The 15,646-nt window shown below is 34.9% G+C and overlaps 1 protein-coding gene across 7 annotated transcripts in view; it reads left to right on the forward strand.

Moving 5' to 3' along the window:
* The first annotated feature begins 1,878 nt into the window (after window positions 1-1,878).
* The window catches only part of LOC122793060 (synuclein alpha interacting protein), a 2,145,219-nt gene continuing 2,131,451 nt past the window's right edge, over window positions 1,879-15,646 (forward strand). For 6 of the 7 annotated variants that reach the window (XM_044060745.1, XM_044060746.1, XM_044060744.1 and 3 more), the window contains exon 1: window positions 1,879-1,979. The gene's annotated coding sequence lies outside the window, so the exon portion shown is untranslated. The remainder of the gene's footprint in view (window positions 1,980-15,646) is intronic. The other variant, XM_044060743.1, reaches the window with a different exon arrangement.

The raw sequence follows: 15,646 nt of genomic DNA on the forward strand, positions 1-15,646 counted from the left end.
TTCCAATTAACACCCACACCGCCTTATGTTATCCAGACTTTTTTTGAGTCTGGCTTCTCTAAGTAACACGCCAGCTAAAGACAGGTATCATTGGAAAAGGCAAGGAATGTTTAAAAAAATGGCAATAAGATTGTTAATTTTAGGATGTCCTACAGTAGAGAAATTAATCAATGTTTCTACTTATTATTCATATTTTTATATTTAATCACTTCTGTGGCTCTGCTCGACAGGGGCACAGGAAAATAATTTTCTTGGGTGGCGAAAGCCAGGGTACATTTTTTGGCTAGGCTTATATAGGCCCTAGGGCCAATAGCCTAGTACCTACCTATGAACCTATTTTCATATTTTTGTTCCTGAGAGACCTACATGACATCTGGAGATATGGTGTGAAACGCTATGGTGCGAGACAGTAAAAATCATTGTCATTGTCCTTTTTATATTATATTATAGTGTACTTTTTTGTTAATAATTATGAAAATAAGCAATATTTCCATGAGTACTTAATATTTAAAAAAAACAAGTGACTTTAAAACTACTGCAATGCATCAGGTGAAACCTTATACATTGCTGAAGAAAAAAATGCCATTGATATTTGCACTGTTAGTTGCACATCTTGAGACATATTCAATGTTATTTATATTGCTTAATACACAATCAAGCATGTATTTCTTATTTCTGTAAATATATCAGTGAATATGGACTCAGAGAGGAATTCCTTTCTGTCATGTCAAAGCTTATGGTTAATAGAAGTATTCTAACAGCATGTGTCCAGGTTGTGCAGTTTCCTAGATATGGCAATTGATTTGTGAAAGTTTAGCAAAAAAATATAAATCTGGACTGCAAATATTATAATATAATATTTATGGAAAGACTATGAATAAACTATCACTTGAACAGTTTTAGTGGCTTTTACTGTTCGCAAAATATTTATGTTTGTTTACACTATGCTTTTTTAACTTTATTTTTCAAAAAAAATGTTTGCAGGCTGCTAGAGGTGTACCATTCCACAACACAAAGGTGTTGAGTTACTGCAAAATTACAAATAGAAATCAGTGAAAAACATACACACACAAATTACATTGAGCCATCCTGCAGATAAATGTCAAAATCATACATCTCAACGGTCCAGGTTTTCGCAGAATGTCCAGATTTTATTAAATAATAAATTTGGCTCATATTTTTGGTCTGTTCCTTATAAAATTTGTGGTTTTCTGGCAAATCACTGGGATGATCTGAGGACTGGTCACCAAATAATGACATACATTTGCGTTACAAACTTCGAATCCTTCAGAAATTATATGTTAACACAAATTCAGTTACTCTAACAACTTTCTAAGTTTATTAAAGCGATGTTTAAAATGTGTCCCTATTTTTTCGGCCGTTGTGTCCTGAGACTGTAGGACATAATTATGTCCCATATTTTATGTAATAGTTGCATAAAATAGTTATTTCTGTATCTAAAATACCTAAATGTTACAAGAAACAGAATAATCAACTAAACAGCTACAAGAATAAGCTTTAAAATTTGATGTGTTTGTCCCCCAATTTTGTCGGGCTTTGTCCAGATTTTTTGCACCAAAAGGATGAGAGGCATGCTCTACATCCTTTAAATATGCACTTTGCGCATATGGCAAAAGAGTTCTGAATTTAAATCAACATCTATAGGTTTAAAAATAACGCAAATTACCTATTAAACTATAATCAAATACCATTTATCATAAAGTACAGCGATGTACACCTCGTCCCGCATAAAATTATTTGATACCGGGTAGGAAATGGCCGTCCGCTTGCTTGATAACAGACAGCGAGCCGAGTCTTTCTCAACTCCTCCTTTTCCCCGCCCCATGACGTAAAATCTAGCCACGACCCTGAAAGGAACGTCTGGGATACAACAGAACAAAAGTGAGAAGAAACGGGGAGGTTTGACAGGAAACCCGACTGAGATGTAAGAGTAAGAAAGCGATAGACACAGCAAAATGGTAAGATGATACGGCAGACTCTTTGGATAGTAAGAAACATGGATGAGGTTTTACTTCTTTCATATAGTTATGTGCGGGATTGTGGTGGTCAGTTATTTGCATTATACCTATACGTGCCACTAAGGCAGTTTACAGTGAGAGGCGGCGGTGCAGTTCACAGAGGTATTATATGACTGTCTGCCTGGAAAAGGTTAGCAATAATCTTACACAACATACTAGTTGTATTACTGTTCGTAACGCGAGTCGAGACCCTGCTTTATCTATCCATTTTCTATGTTTCTGCTTATGTGTATGTATACATACATATGGGAGTAACTACATACGTTTGTCTTTGTGTTTGTCTGTGTGTATCTGCTTGTGTGAGTGTGTACACGTGTGCGTGCGTTTTGTACATGTATATAAGCATATGTATGTTGTGTAAGATTATTGCTTACCCTGGTGCACAGCAGCAAAGCCCATCGTCGGTCAGTCCCATGTAGGTGGCACTACATGCCAAACATGCCCATTATACACGAAATAGTAAAACAGCCAATATTAAAAAGAGGTGAGCAATGATATTCATTGCACATTCGTGGACTTATTGTAAGAAAGTACTGAAAGTAATGTTTTTCTTAACAATTGTGATGCTTGCAAATAGAACAAACTGAAAAGTTATCCCAATGTTAAATTAAGTTCTCTTTACACTAAACTTACCGGAAGAGGACACAAATAAAACCACAAGTGTTGTGATTCCATTGCCACCGCTTTTTCTTTTAACAGATAAGAAGTTAAACGTAATGGAATCTGCAGGGGTTGATGGGGGCCACTGTCCGTCTGTTACAACACATGTATAAACTCTGTGTATTTCCATTCAAAGCATTACAGTTGCTCACGTATTAATTTCCAACAGTACTGCGCTTGAAATGCACTGGTTGATTTGTGTTTGTTTATAAGAAATACAGTGCTACCAGGGAATAAGAAAGAAAGGGGAGCACAACACTGATATTTTTATTTATTTATTTTCATAGTGGGTGTACAGTATAACATTACTAAATGAGCACATACTATGTTGAATTGTTTGGAAATATCCCAAAGGAGGGCTGCAAAAACAATACAGTTTTTTTACATTATCACTGTTATACATGTGATTCAATGAAAACAATTCTAAACGTGTCTGTAGTCACATTTCACTTTTTGATATTAATGTTACATTTTGATTTATTTTTGTTTAGGCTAGTAGCTTCTGTTCAGGGGAGACCCAAGGTGCTATTTATACTACTATATACATTGCAGGTAGCCCTTAACAACATTCTCCTTAATTATCAATAAACATGAAGTGATGTTTGGGGTCCTTGAAAGGAGATACTAGTCTCACCTGTAAAGCATCAGGCAAAAACATATTACTCCCAAAAAGTGAAAAGCATGCTTTTTTTCCCCTTAGAACATTAGGTGCACAAAATAAACTGTACAGGTTGTATTGAGCATCCCGTAGTAAGAGCAATTTGTTCCTAATCTTACTACATCAGTTTCAACGTTATTTATTTTATTATTTTCATTTATTGACATTTGTTTACTGGGGAAGTCTGATTGGACAATAACCTGTTTTCAGTGAGGCCTAGGAAGAAAAGCTGCAACATATTACATGAAAGCAAAACAGAAGAATATAGCAAATATAAACATTTGATATGGATTGTCATTTTTACAAGTACAGTAAAAGTTGCCAATACAATAGCATATAATACAAACTAACTAAAGAAATAGTGAGATTGTCTAGTGGGACAACTAAGCATAATTTGTTTAAATTAGAATATGTGGAGTTGGAGAGATGGAAGTAAGATATGTGAATAAAAATGAGGTAAAAAGCGACGGTGGTTAGTTGACAAAAGATTTATTAGTAAGTTGAGAAGCAATATCAGTGATGAGAGAAAGAGTGAAGATTGGTTAATAAAGAAAGGAATATGTGCATACATGAAAAGAGAAAATATGTGTATATAGTTATTAGAGAAATAAATATTTACAAATTGCATTTGAGTATTTGTAGGATATGTATTTTGATAACATAGCAAGTGTGTAAGATTTTTATTAGTGGAACAGGAGAAGATAGTACGGTAGGAGAGAGGGATAGTAGGTCAGAAAAATTAAAATGATTGTAGCTGAAGGACATGAAGGGAGAGTGTAGTTGCAAGATAGTGAGGTGAGAGATAAAAGTATAGTTAGGTGATGGAAATGAGGCATACCCCTCAACTTCTTTGTGCAAGAAATCTGGACAAAGCTAACAGTAATGGGGGGGGGGCAAGGACCCAAAATCAGTTTGTCCTGTATATAAATAGTGTCCTTTGGAGAGGATGGGAATGGTAGAGCAGTGTGTTGGGCTAGGAACGGTGGACAGTTTTTTATTCTGTTTTGGGCTAGAGTTTGGGTGTATGTCACCCCTAAGTTGTAAAAGTTTTTGTATGTGTTTGATGATTTTTGTGAACTTGGTAAGCAGCTTGTTCTGGTGTATGAGTTTTTGAGGTTGTGAGTGAGTTTTCTAGCATTTATGTGGACAGTAGATAATTTATGTTAGATTATAAATGTTATATGAGATTTTAAGTTTGTATGAATAATGCTTTAGTTGTTTGATGGTAGTGACTGTTAGTAATGGAGTTGGAGGGGTAGACGTTCTGTAGGGGGTTGTGGTACGATGTTAGGAGAAGGGATACTGTCCGTAGACAGGTCTGTATTATCCATACATTTGTTGGTGATATATTATAACAAACATGTAACTTATGCAATTGTACTTAACAATGGCAGAAAGCTAAATGCAATGTACAAAGTTAGATTATCACATCACTCAGTTATCAGGTATTACTTATTAGTACTCAATTGCCAGTGTCTGAGTTATAGGAATATAACAAGCAACAAAGTTAAGTGAGTTCTGTGATCACTAGGGACATATTACTGTATTGTAAGTCACATCAAACACAATTTCTCTTCCTATACCCTCATCTGTGATTAGTTAACTGTTGCAGTTGACTACTATTGCAAGTTTAACATAATTACCACAGATAAAATAACTGTATATCCACTAATACAGGTTTAACATAATTACCACAAGTACAAGGCGTATAATATAATGTTCGACCTCTGTCTTACAGTACCTTGATTGTCAGGAATCAGCTTTAGCACACCACAATATCCTGGCCAGTTCGAGCAGTCAGGGAAATGAGTGTGAAGAGGAAGATGGTAACAATTTCAGTTTTAGTGTCTTTTTTCCTACATACTTTTATAACTTATTTCTCAACTATACTCTTCTTAATATCTCTTGAACTCTTTGCAAACCTTTCAGTATTGAAATATAAGAACACTAAATTTCTTTACAGCAATGTTTCCCCTTTTACAGTATAAATCCATTTTTGTCCTGTGGTATTTTAGAGCTACCAAAATTGTATAGAGTTGTACATGTTGATATAAATACTTTACTGTATATACCTGTGTTGTAACTGTGTTTGTTTTTCTAAGAAATGTAACTTCTTTTTCTGAGAATTGTCTGAAATGTATTTGCTAATATTGATGTACTGTGATGGAGCTTTTCTCCCATGGGTCTTCCCTGAAAATGGGCTCTCTCCAGTTAGATTTTCCCAGTCAACAAAGATAAATAAATAATCCAAAAAGAAAATGTTGCAAGAGAGATTAAACCACTGCCGTGCAAGCACAACAAACAAGTAAACTGTATAAAAGCACACCAGCAGTCCACGGCAGGGATACACCTAACGATTTAATGAATAAAATAAAACAAAACTGGTGCAGAGATAGATAAGCACTTTCACATGTAGCTTCTTCAGGTCTAATAAACAACTGAAAACACTTGGTTTAAATACCAGCTCATCATACAATGTATCCAATCACATGCTGTGCATCATTAGGTTACTATAGTGATGTTAAAAAGCACATAATTGCTAATAACATATACCACGTATAAACACCCCCTAGACATATTCTCAAAGGCATAAATAATAACATTATTTAATGTATAATACAAATATAAATATTAATAAATAAATATACTAACATTAAATAAATAAAATTCAATTTATGTATAAAAACTAAAGCAAATATATAGTGTACTAAATGCAGTTGAGCCATAAAAATACGTCTGAAGCGTAAAACTAGGCTAATCTGTCAGATGTACAGGAAGGACCGTATGCAATTCATGCATAATAGATGAAGTACAAAAGTAAAGTATGACAGTGCAACTTCATACCTAAACTATCGCTTCCTGAGAGACCTAGCTCTTAGGACAGGTTGTACCGAAACATGTTCATTTAATCCTGGTGAACAATGTGCTCCAAGTCTTTAGATCCATCTCATCTTGGCTTGATAGGTTTTATTTATCAAGTCGCCCATTCTAGCATCTAGACCTAAAACTTCCAATGCTAGAAACTTGAATGTGTGTGTACTGCCAGAAATCTGCATGTGTTTGGCCATCGCACTATATGCCATGCCTCTTCGTGCACAGTACATGTCATTTTCGTAACAGGTATGGCAAGATCTTTGGCAGTGTATAGAGTAGGCAGTAGTAATCTTAGATGCAGATTCACTGTACTGAAGTGAGAGGATTGCATATCTGTGAACTTGGAGGAGAGGGGGAATCTTTTTTATCTCAGAGCTGGTACAATGGCTGTATCAAGCTGAAGGATTTTTATACCATGTTTGATACTGGGGTGTAGGCATTTTCCTTTAATGCTCTGTGTTCTAAATGTAACAGCTCTAACACACTTAAAGTGCATATGGATTTTCACAAACTGCCAGTATCCCCTTCCATTTAGAAACTATTTCTTTTCTAGCTGTTAACTCAAGTTATTTGGTTGTTATAGAAGCCAAGTGCATTTGGAAAGATGAAATGTTCCATGCTTAATAGAGAAGACTCTTAGGGTACTAAAACACTTGCAGTTCAGCAGTTTACTCAAAAATAAAAGCATTATTCAAATGAGTTCACTTGGCTATACTTTGCTTTCTAGCTATAATAAGTTCTGACATTCAACTGATATGTTGCTCTAAACAAGAGAGCCTCTGTATCAAAGGCTTTCAAGCTTCTTTTCAAGATGAAAATTAAAGTAACACAAGTCCAAAGAACTGCAGAAAATTCAAATAGATAATTAAGTTCTTTCGTTTATTGGTAGTGATGAATGAACCCGATGGCGTATCCTTTAATACACATCCTTCTGGTAGCGTAGTAAAACTCGTACCTGGAAAAGTGCGGATATCTATTCAGAAGCCACTAAACACCAAAAATCAGGTTAATTCATCACTAATAATGAAGGAACTGTGAGTTTGTTTAATAATGGGTGAATCCTTTTTTGTGTGGTGAAGAAAAACAACCCGTAATACAAAAAAAGTGAATCATGGAGAAATGTTCACTGACCTAGAGAGATATATGTCAAAGTTAAAACATCTGCAGTGGGACAGTCTATTCTTTGAAAATTGCCAAGGGTAAATCGAGTTCCAAAAGGACTGAGAATTAATAAATTACCTGCAGGCAATGATCTACCTAAAAACCTGGTGGAGAAGTGGCTTGAGATTAACCAAAAAGCAGGACTGCAGTATTTTGAAGTTCTGCTTAATTATCACAAGCTGCAGTTAGCAGAACTATCTGACTATATGCGTGATAACTTTATTAAACTCAAAGAAAACTCCTCCATAGACAATTTTAATAGTAAAATGTGTAGCATTCAGGACAATTAAATCAAATTAAATGATACACTGAGTAAAAGAAAACAAAAGAAGTCTGAGGGTGATTGGAGAGAATATGAAGGGGTGTGGCTTCCGCATATGGGCTGAGATGATTAAATGAAGTATCAGAAAAGCATGGAGAAGGTGAAGTCACTACAGCAACCTCAGAGGGTCTGAATGGAAGGAATATAACAGCTACAGTGGAAAATAATACAAAAAGATCCTTGAAACAAGGATCTGGAGCAAAAGGGGACACAGAGGTATCTACAAATATACAACCAGCGACAAACATGAGAAATAAAAATGCAGAGACGACAGAAGCGGGATCTCATTCAGTGGTTAAACCTCATACAGAAAGTCAACAAATTATCAAAGAATTAATAGTGAGGAAAAAACTTGGGCCCAAGTGACAGGTAGTGGGAGAAATAATAACTCAATGAACAGCAAAGGTTATCCAAAAAAATGTTTTTTTTCAGCAACAAACAACACAAAATGAACTGGAAGAAGACGAGACAAATGTGGAGGACATAGGTACTGTAAATTTCAAAATTATGAACTTGAGCAATTATGTTTGAAGAAGAATGTATAGTATTAAGTAAAGGGTGGAATTTTGCACCATACCAGATGGCGAATAAACTTAATACTATTAATGAACTAAGAGAGTATGTAAGACAGTTAAATCCGAATGTTCTGCTTGATAAAAGTGAAGTTAAAAAATGTGAGTTTTATAAACCTAGTAGTTTTAACCCACTCTTGCTAAAAGAACTGGAAATGATTTTAAATATGTGAAGTACAAATCATTGAGATTTTGGACATTGGACAGTAAGACTGAATATAAATATTTTAATATGTTTAGAAATGAAAAATATTGTCTTGATAAACTGCTGAAGAATGATGACATTTTATGTATGAAAGCTGACAAAGGGGGATCTTTAGTGGTGCTAGATAGGGAGGATTATGAGAGAAAAATTAATTTGTTATTATCAGATGATAAATTTTGTAAGAAAATTAGTATTAAAAAAGTGAGAAAATATTAGACAATGATTGATTCATGCATAGAGGAATGGTACTTAGCTGGAAAAATACATGATAGCACTAAATAATTCTTGAATAATACTAACCCAAAGATAAGTAAAATTCACGGAATCCCCAAAATTCATATAAATTTGAATGAGCCCGTGTTTGTTGATAAACATCTGCAAAAGGCAGTTTTGTCTAATTCTACATATATTAAGGACAGCTTTTATTTTATTAAGAAAATTAAAGAAATTAGTGTGAATGACTCAAATATATTAGAGACATTAGATGTTAAGACTGTTTATACCATGATTCCTAATAAAGAAGGGATGGATGAACTAGAATGTTCACTATAGGGTTGCTAATGGAAATTATAGAATTGGTTTTAAGTTATAACTTTTTATCCTTTTATGAGGATATTTATGTGCAAGTTAATGGTGTAGCGATGGGTGCTTCTTTAGCTCCTAGCTATGCCAATATCTTCATGCATGGGTGGTGAGGCAGCTAATATGCTGGAAAGTAAATTTAATAATCTTATTATCAAAATGGTAAGTTTTATTGACGATGTGTTCCTTGTATGGAAAGGAACACTTGTTGAGTTGGAAGAATTTATACATTATAGTAATAATGTGTGCTCCTATCTGAAATTTACCTATGAATATAATTATAGTGAAATTAACTATCTGGACTTAACCATTTTTAAAGAAAGTAAGAAGTTAGTAGTAAGGTATATAAAATAGAAGTTCAGAAAAATAGTTATTTAAAAACTAAGATAAAAATGGTGAAGTGACAGTTAAAAAGGATTAGCAGTTTAACCAAGAAAGATGATGATTTTCTTGAGGAAGCTAAGTTCTTTTACAATAAAATGGAAAAAAGAGGTTATCCATCTGTAGATTTGAATAAATTACTTCAAGAACAGATGGATGAAAGAAATGGTATATTAAATGTTGTTGATAGTAATAAAAAAGAGTATGAATACAAAAAGGCTGTGACTATACAGAATAGTGTAGACTCACAGGCTATAAAGAATGTTGTTAAGAAGAACTGGGGTTTATTTAGAGCTAATAGTGAATTAATTAGTAAAACAGGAACTAGTCCTAAATTTGTACAAAAGAAAGCAAATAGCTTCAAAAAATTATTTTCAAGGAAAACTGAGTAAAAATCATCAAACAGATCAGAGAAGTGGTATAATTAAATATTATAATTGTAACATGTGTAATCTGTTATATACTGTAGGGAGTGAGTTAGAAGTAGGAAATAGCGAAGTGAGAATACCAGGGATGTTTATTTGTAAGTCTAAAAATGTGATTTACCGTATAGTGTGTATGGAATCTAAACGTTTTTATGTTGGAAGAACTACTTGGGAGTTGAACAGAAGAATATACAAACATAAATATGCTATTCAAATAGAAGACAATACAAATGCTATGAGTAAACACTCTAAAGTTAGTAAGTGTAAAGTAAATTGTAATTTTTTTAGTATTAGGATCCCTGGCTAATATTACTAATATTATGAATATAGAATAAGAGTTAGGCTGGCTTGAATATTGCTGGCAAGTTACATTAAATGCTTGTTTTCCCCCTGGGTTAAATAACAGAGAAGCATTTATCATGTATTTAAAAAGGAAAGGGTTAAAACATTAAAGGTAGCGTTGATTAATATATATTATTTTATGGATTTTAAAGAATAATGTATGCTAAGTTAGGAATATTTTTAAAGTTAAGCATGTGATTGATTAATCATATGATTATAACTGCTATTTAAAGTGTGTTCAGTTATGGTTACCTCAGTCTGAAGAAGTTTCTTGTTGTGACTGTTTTGGACACTAAATAACTTGCTTGAGGTTTTGTACTGTGGAATAAAGTGTCAGTTATCCTGCAGTTTCAGCATTTTTTGTGTATCCAGTTGTTTGCCGTTTCTGCTAGTTTGAAGAAATTTGTTTAGTGATATGTCTATGTATCCAGGACAGCAGGGTAATGCAGGCCCTCTACCACCGCCCAGTCAGTGGCACGTGATGTAGAGGTTTATTCTCCTGACAGTCTTCTCTTTATTGAAATACAGGATTTTAAATAGTTGATTTGGCCTTCCCTTGAGCTTTTTGCAGCCTCTTTTTTTGTTGGCATTAATTTTATCATTTCAGAAACCTTCCTTTGGATAGTTTTGCAGTTCTAATTTTTTCAAAGTTTGTTTGATGATGTTAGTATCCATACAGTTGAGCAATGGCATTGTACTTCATAGCCGAAAATGGTCCTGCCATTCATGATTAGTGAAATTAAATTAATCAAACATAGAATGTACCAGCCTTGCAGTACCAGCCTTGCATAAATTAAGGTATTAAGGCAAAATGCTCCAGGTATCCCAGAATTCAGTTTTGCTGCACGTGTATTTAAAAAAAAAAACAGCAAACCTTAAGTAGCGAAGCACACAAATGGTACAAAGTGATAACTGCATACTTCAGTTGTAGCACCCATTTACTGATGTGAGATATACTACTGTACCTGCTTGTTGCAAGTACAGCATGGCATAGTTATTAACATTAGATTTTATTTGTAGGTGCTGAACAGAGCAATATCTCAAAGTATGCATGAACAGAACCCACCCCCGCACATATCCACACATTTGTCATGGCCGTGAGCTTAAAAATATTTTTAAAAAGTCCTGTTTGCTACAACAAAGTTCTTTGTTTAGTTAAGGTACAGTAGTATTTCTTCCATCCATAAGTGGATTTGATACCCATGGTTCATAGGGATCACACTGCCTGAACTTCTGTGATATTTCTATTTGTGAGCCTGAATTTCAGTGACCTTAAAAAAATACAGCTGCTACAGACTTGAACCTTTGGACACATAGAGCATTTCATTGTAGTTCCTCAGAAAGATCACACCAACAGCACTACTAGATAGGGGCCAAGGGTACTAGCTGCTAGTACAAGGGTCTAGGGAACTACTAAAGGGGTGGTGAATACCGCACAACTTGGCTGGGCTAATATATGCCTTCGGGCAGATAGCCCAGTACCAACCTATGAACCTATAATTATATTCAGCTAGTATGTGATATATTTATTTTGTTTCATTTGACCTTTCTTTAAGTTTCTCAATTTTGTAATATGTCTGTATATTTCAAACAGCAGTTAATTTCCTGTCAGTTTATTCATTAGAATAGAAATGTTTACTAAGATTGCAAAACTGAAGTTGGGCACTAGACAGGCACAGTTATTTATGCTTAATAAAAATTAGCAAAATTTTTTAGGACATATGCCAGTGGCTGAGTGTAATTTCTTGTCACTGCAGTGATCCTGTAATGATTTTTACTGAGTCTACAACAAAAACAGACTAACAGTTTTGCAAGTAGTAGATATAAGAAGCAACACAAGTTATGGTAAATGTACTGTTGCTTAAAATGCCAAATACTTGTGTTTTTCTAGTATTCAGTTCAAAGTCTGAAATTTTTGGTATTTTTCACAGCATCGTTGGTGATAAAATAGTAGACAGACATGCCATTTGACATATTAAGTGTGTGCCTAGATCCATATGAACACTAATTGGATTGACTGCTTTTTGAAGAGCAGAGGGAAATAGAGTTAATATTCTAATAGAAATAAATAAATTAGTAAATGTAGCCACTGACCTGCTATTCTGTTCATACAGTGACTACATTTCCAACACGGCTTCCACCCCCATCATAGTGCTACTATAGCCCTCGGATATTTCACTAATATTATATATACCCATGTAAATGAAGGAAGGCAAGTATCTGCCCTCTTTTTAGATCTTTCCATACAGTAGGTAGTGTCACACTCCTAACTCTAGGGTGGATTTTATGAAAACGCTACTGCATGGTTTAACACCTATCTTACTAATAGATCAGAGGCTGTAAAATAGCACAAAGACTTCTTCCCTTTCCTCCCAGAATCCACAGACATCCCCCAAGGGTCCATTCTTTGTCCCATTTTTTTCAACATCATCACTAAAAACCTTCCAGATGCTTCTGAATCAGCCAAAAGAATTCAGTATGCCAACAACTCCACCCGCATATGTAGTGCCCAGAACCTTGATAACCTGCAACAAATCACTCAAGAATCCTTTTCATCTGTTGAAGCCTGGCTAACTGACTTACAAGTTTTTTCTTAACCTCGCAAAAAGCAAACTTATTCTCTTTACCCCAAGGAATCTCACAGCCCAGAAACTCTCCTTTGATATTCTCTCAGCAAATAACACTAAAACTGAAATAGTCCCACATACTAAGCTGCTTGACATCTACATTGACAATAACTTAAAATTTGACTACCACATCCAGCATACAGTAAAGAAAACTCACTAGAAATGGATTCTCTACATAGAGTCAAACATTTCCTTACTGACCAAACCAGAAAACACTTAGCCTCTACCCTGCTAATCCAAACACTTCTCCACTCAGCCCCTGTTTTCACCAACTTACAAGTCTCTCAGCCCTCAAAGCGTGAACTTGCAACTATTCATAACATCATCTATAAATCTAGAAATTATCCATTTCTGTCAACTCAGATCCAGCCATACAGATCAGACACCTTTATTCAACCCAAATGCTGCTCTGTGTCACTGAGTCCCACAGTACAGCTGGTGACAAGTCTATTCTGAAATTGTTTCACCAAAGCATGAACACCATACCGCTCTCTCTTTAAAAACAGAGCAGCATCTCAAACATTTTAAGCAGAACCTATAGTCACACTGGAAGAATCTCTACCTCTGCCCCTGCACTAAACCTAGGTAAGTACCCATAGAGTAAACCATAATTCCACACTTCGTTGTGCCCTTCAACTACTTCCTTCTCATCTCTTTCTCTCAACTCTTCCTCTGCATACTCTCACCCACTTGCTGTAGTTGATTGCTACCCACCCACTTCCCTAGTCAGTGTATTCTTCTTACATTCACCTATAAAATCTTATTTTTCCATCTTTCTTTGCACCTTCAACCACTTCTAGTCCTTCTTCTTCTTCGATCACTCTTTAGTCAACAACACCAGGTGGTGACTAGCATAAAAAAACTTTAATGTATAAAAGGGTGCTGTTTTTTCTGAAACTTTATCTGTATTTTATGTCTTTATTATGAAACTGCATACTGCACTATGCAATGCTACTGGTTCACTGAAATTTATGTGTGTATATATACAATGGTACTGGTCCATTGTATTTTATGTGTGTATGCTGAATTATGCTCATCATTTTCCGTAGCTTAAAACAATAATCTGTATGTGTGCCTATCTACAGTGATTCCATTATCATGCAGACTTTGCAAAGTAGCATTGAATGATTTTTCTATACCATGTATAAACTTTTATAAAACATTTTTATTCATTAGACTGTGTAAGTACTTGTAACGTTATATATTTTCCAACCTTGTTCACTGAACTATGTATACCCTTGTAAAGTGCTGTTTTTTTGCTACATTTAGTATAAATCTTTATCTTATATATTAGTTGGAGCTTTTCTGCACAGGCCTCCACTGAAAAAGGGAATGTGTGCCCAGTTGGACTTTCCTGGTCAACAAGTTCATTAAATAAATAAAAGTAAATCTACTGTTTAATGCCACATGCCTGCTGGCTAATCAGAATCTGTTCTGGGCTTACAGGAGTAAAAAGTATATATTGTGTACATGACAGTTTATTGTACTTGGGATGGACAAGAGTATGAGAATGACACCTGGCTATCTGTCATCGGAAAGGAGTCATTAACGAGTAAGCAGAAGACACATATAGGAGGAAATGGCGGTATAGCAGTAAATGACAGTGGGTGAGTAAGCAGTAGACACATGTAGGAGGAGATGAGAGTGGGTATCCTTGACCACATGCAGAAGCATACTAATGTAATTGCAAACTGATTTGCCTGAAAGTTGAGTTGAATCCATATTGATATGCTGACACATACCTCCTCAACTCCCTGCATTGCTACTTACTGGTCCATATGTATGTGCAAGTGGCCAGAGCAGTTATAGGTGGATCTACCACTGAATGATGTAAAATGAATGGGTGGGGTTACATATTAAACTGTTTCTTTTGATTTGTAATGTTTTTGTGTTTTTGTTTTTCTGTTTGTTTTGATTCTGCTAACTCTTTGAATCACAAGTGTATGACTAGCTGCTGAGCATTCCGACTTTTTTTTTTTTTAATATCATGTGATTTCCTTTAGATGCAGATGATAGACATGAAGTAAGACAATGGTAGAAGACTTTTTTTGAAGATCTGGAAATATAGGCATGTTTGTCGTTAAGTGTGTGAGTCTGCATAGGATTAATGATTCTGTGATGGCTGTAGGAATCAGAGGTGTTTTGGTGTGATTACCTTTACTTCCTAGTTTATGCATATTAGTGCAGCCTGCTAAGTATTGTTTATAGTCATGAAAATGCTCACCTGTTTTTTCACCATTATACAACACGGCTAAATTTATGTGTAGCAAAGGACATGTGCTCACCCATATTTCCTTTGTAACAGTCTTATAATGAAATTACTTACTGATAACCCTCACTAGCATTTGCTTTTGCATGCCATGTTTCATTTAATCTTTCTAATGTGTTTACTTTACTGTGAGCTCATGCAAATGTAAATTGGTGGGGGGGTGTCATTTTTTAGAAAGGAAAATATGTCTGTTTATCCAAAAATAATTATGAATGTCGAATATATCAAATGTGTTAATATATTTTGCCTATAGAATTGCAACTTAATAGCCAGTGTGTGTTCATCTCAGTTCTGCACATTAATGTATTGTTTTTGCCTCACACTTCATTGCATAGAGAGAGGTGAAGTGTGAATGTAGTAGTGCTGCGATCTCATGTTAAGAGGTGTCCTAATGGAAGGGAAAACAAGTACAGGCTTTATGGGTTCATTCTCCACAGCATTGAGAGTTTTTGGACGCACATTTTCCACAGAAAAAGAAATGTTTTACTGTAACTTTTTCTTCTGCTGCAGTTGGCTTTAGTGGGTGTTT

This window comes from Protopterus annectens, chromosome 2.part0 (assembly GCF_019279795.1).
Source record: "Protopterus annectens isolate FY-2018-M chromosome 2.part0, PAN1.0, whole genome shotgun sequence".
NCBI lineage: Eukaryota > Metazoa > Chordata > Ceratodontiformes > Protopteridae > Protopterus > Protopterus annectens.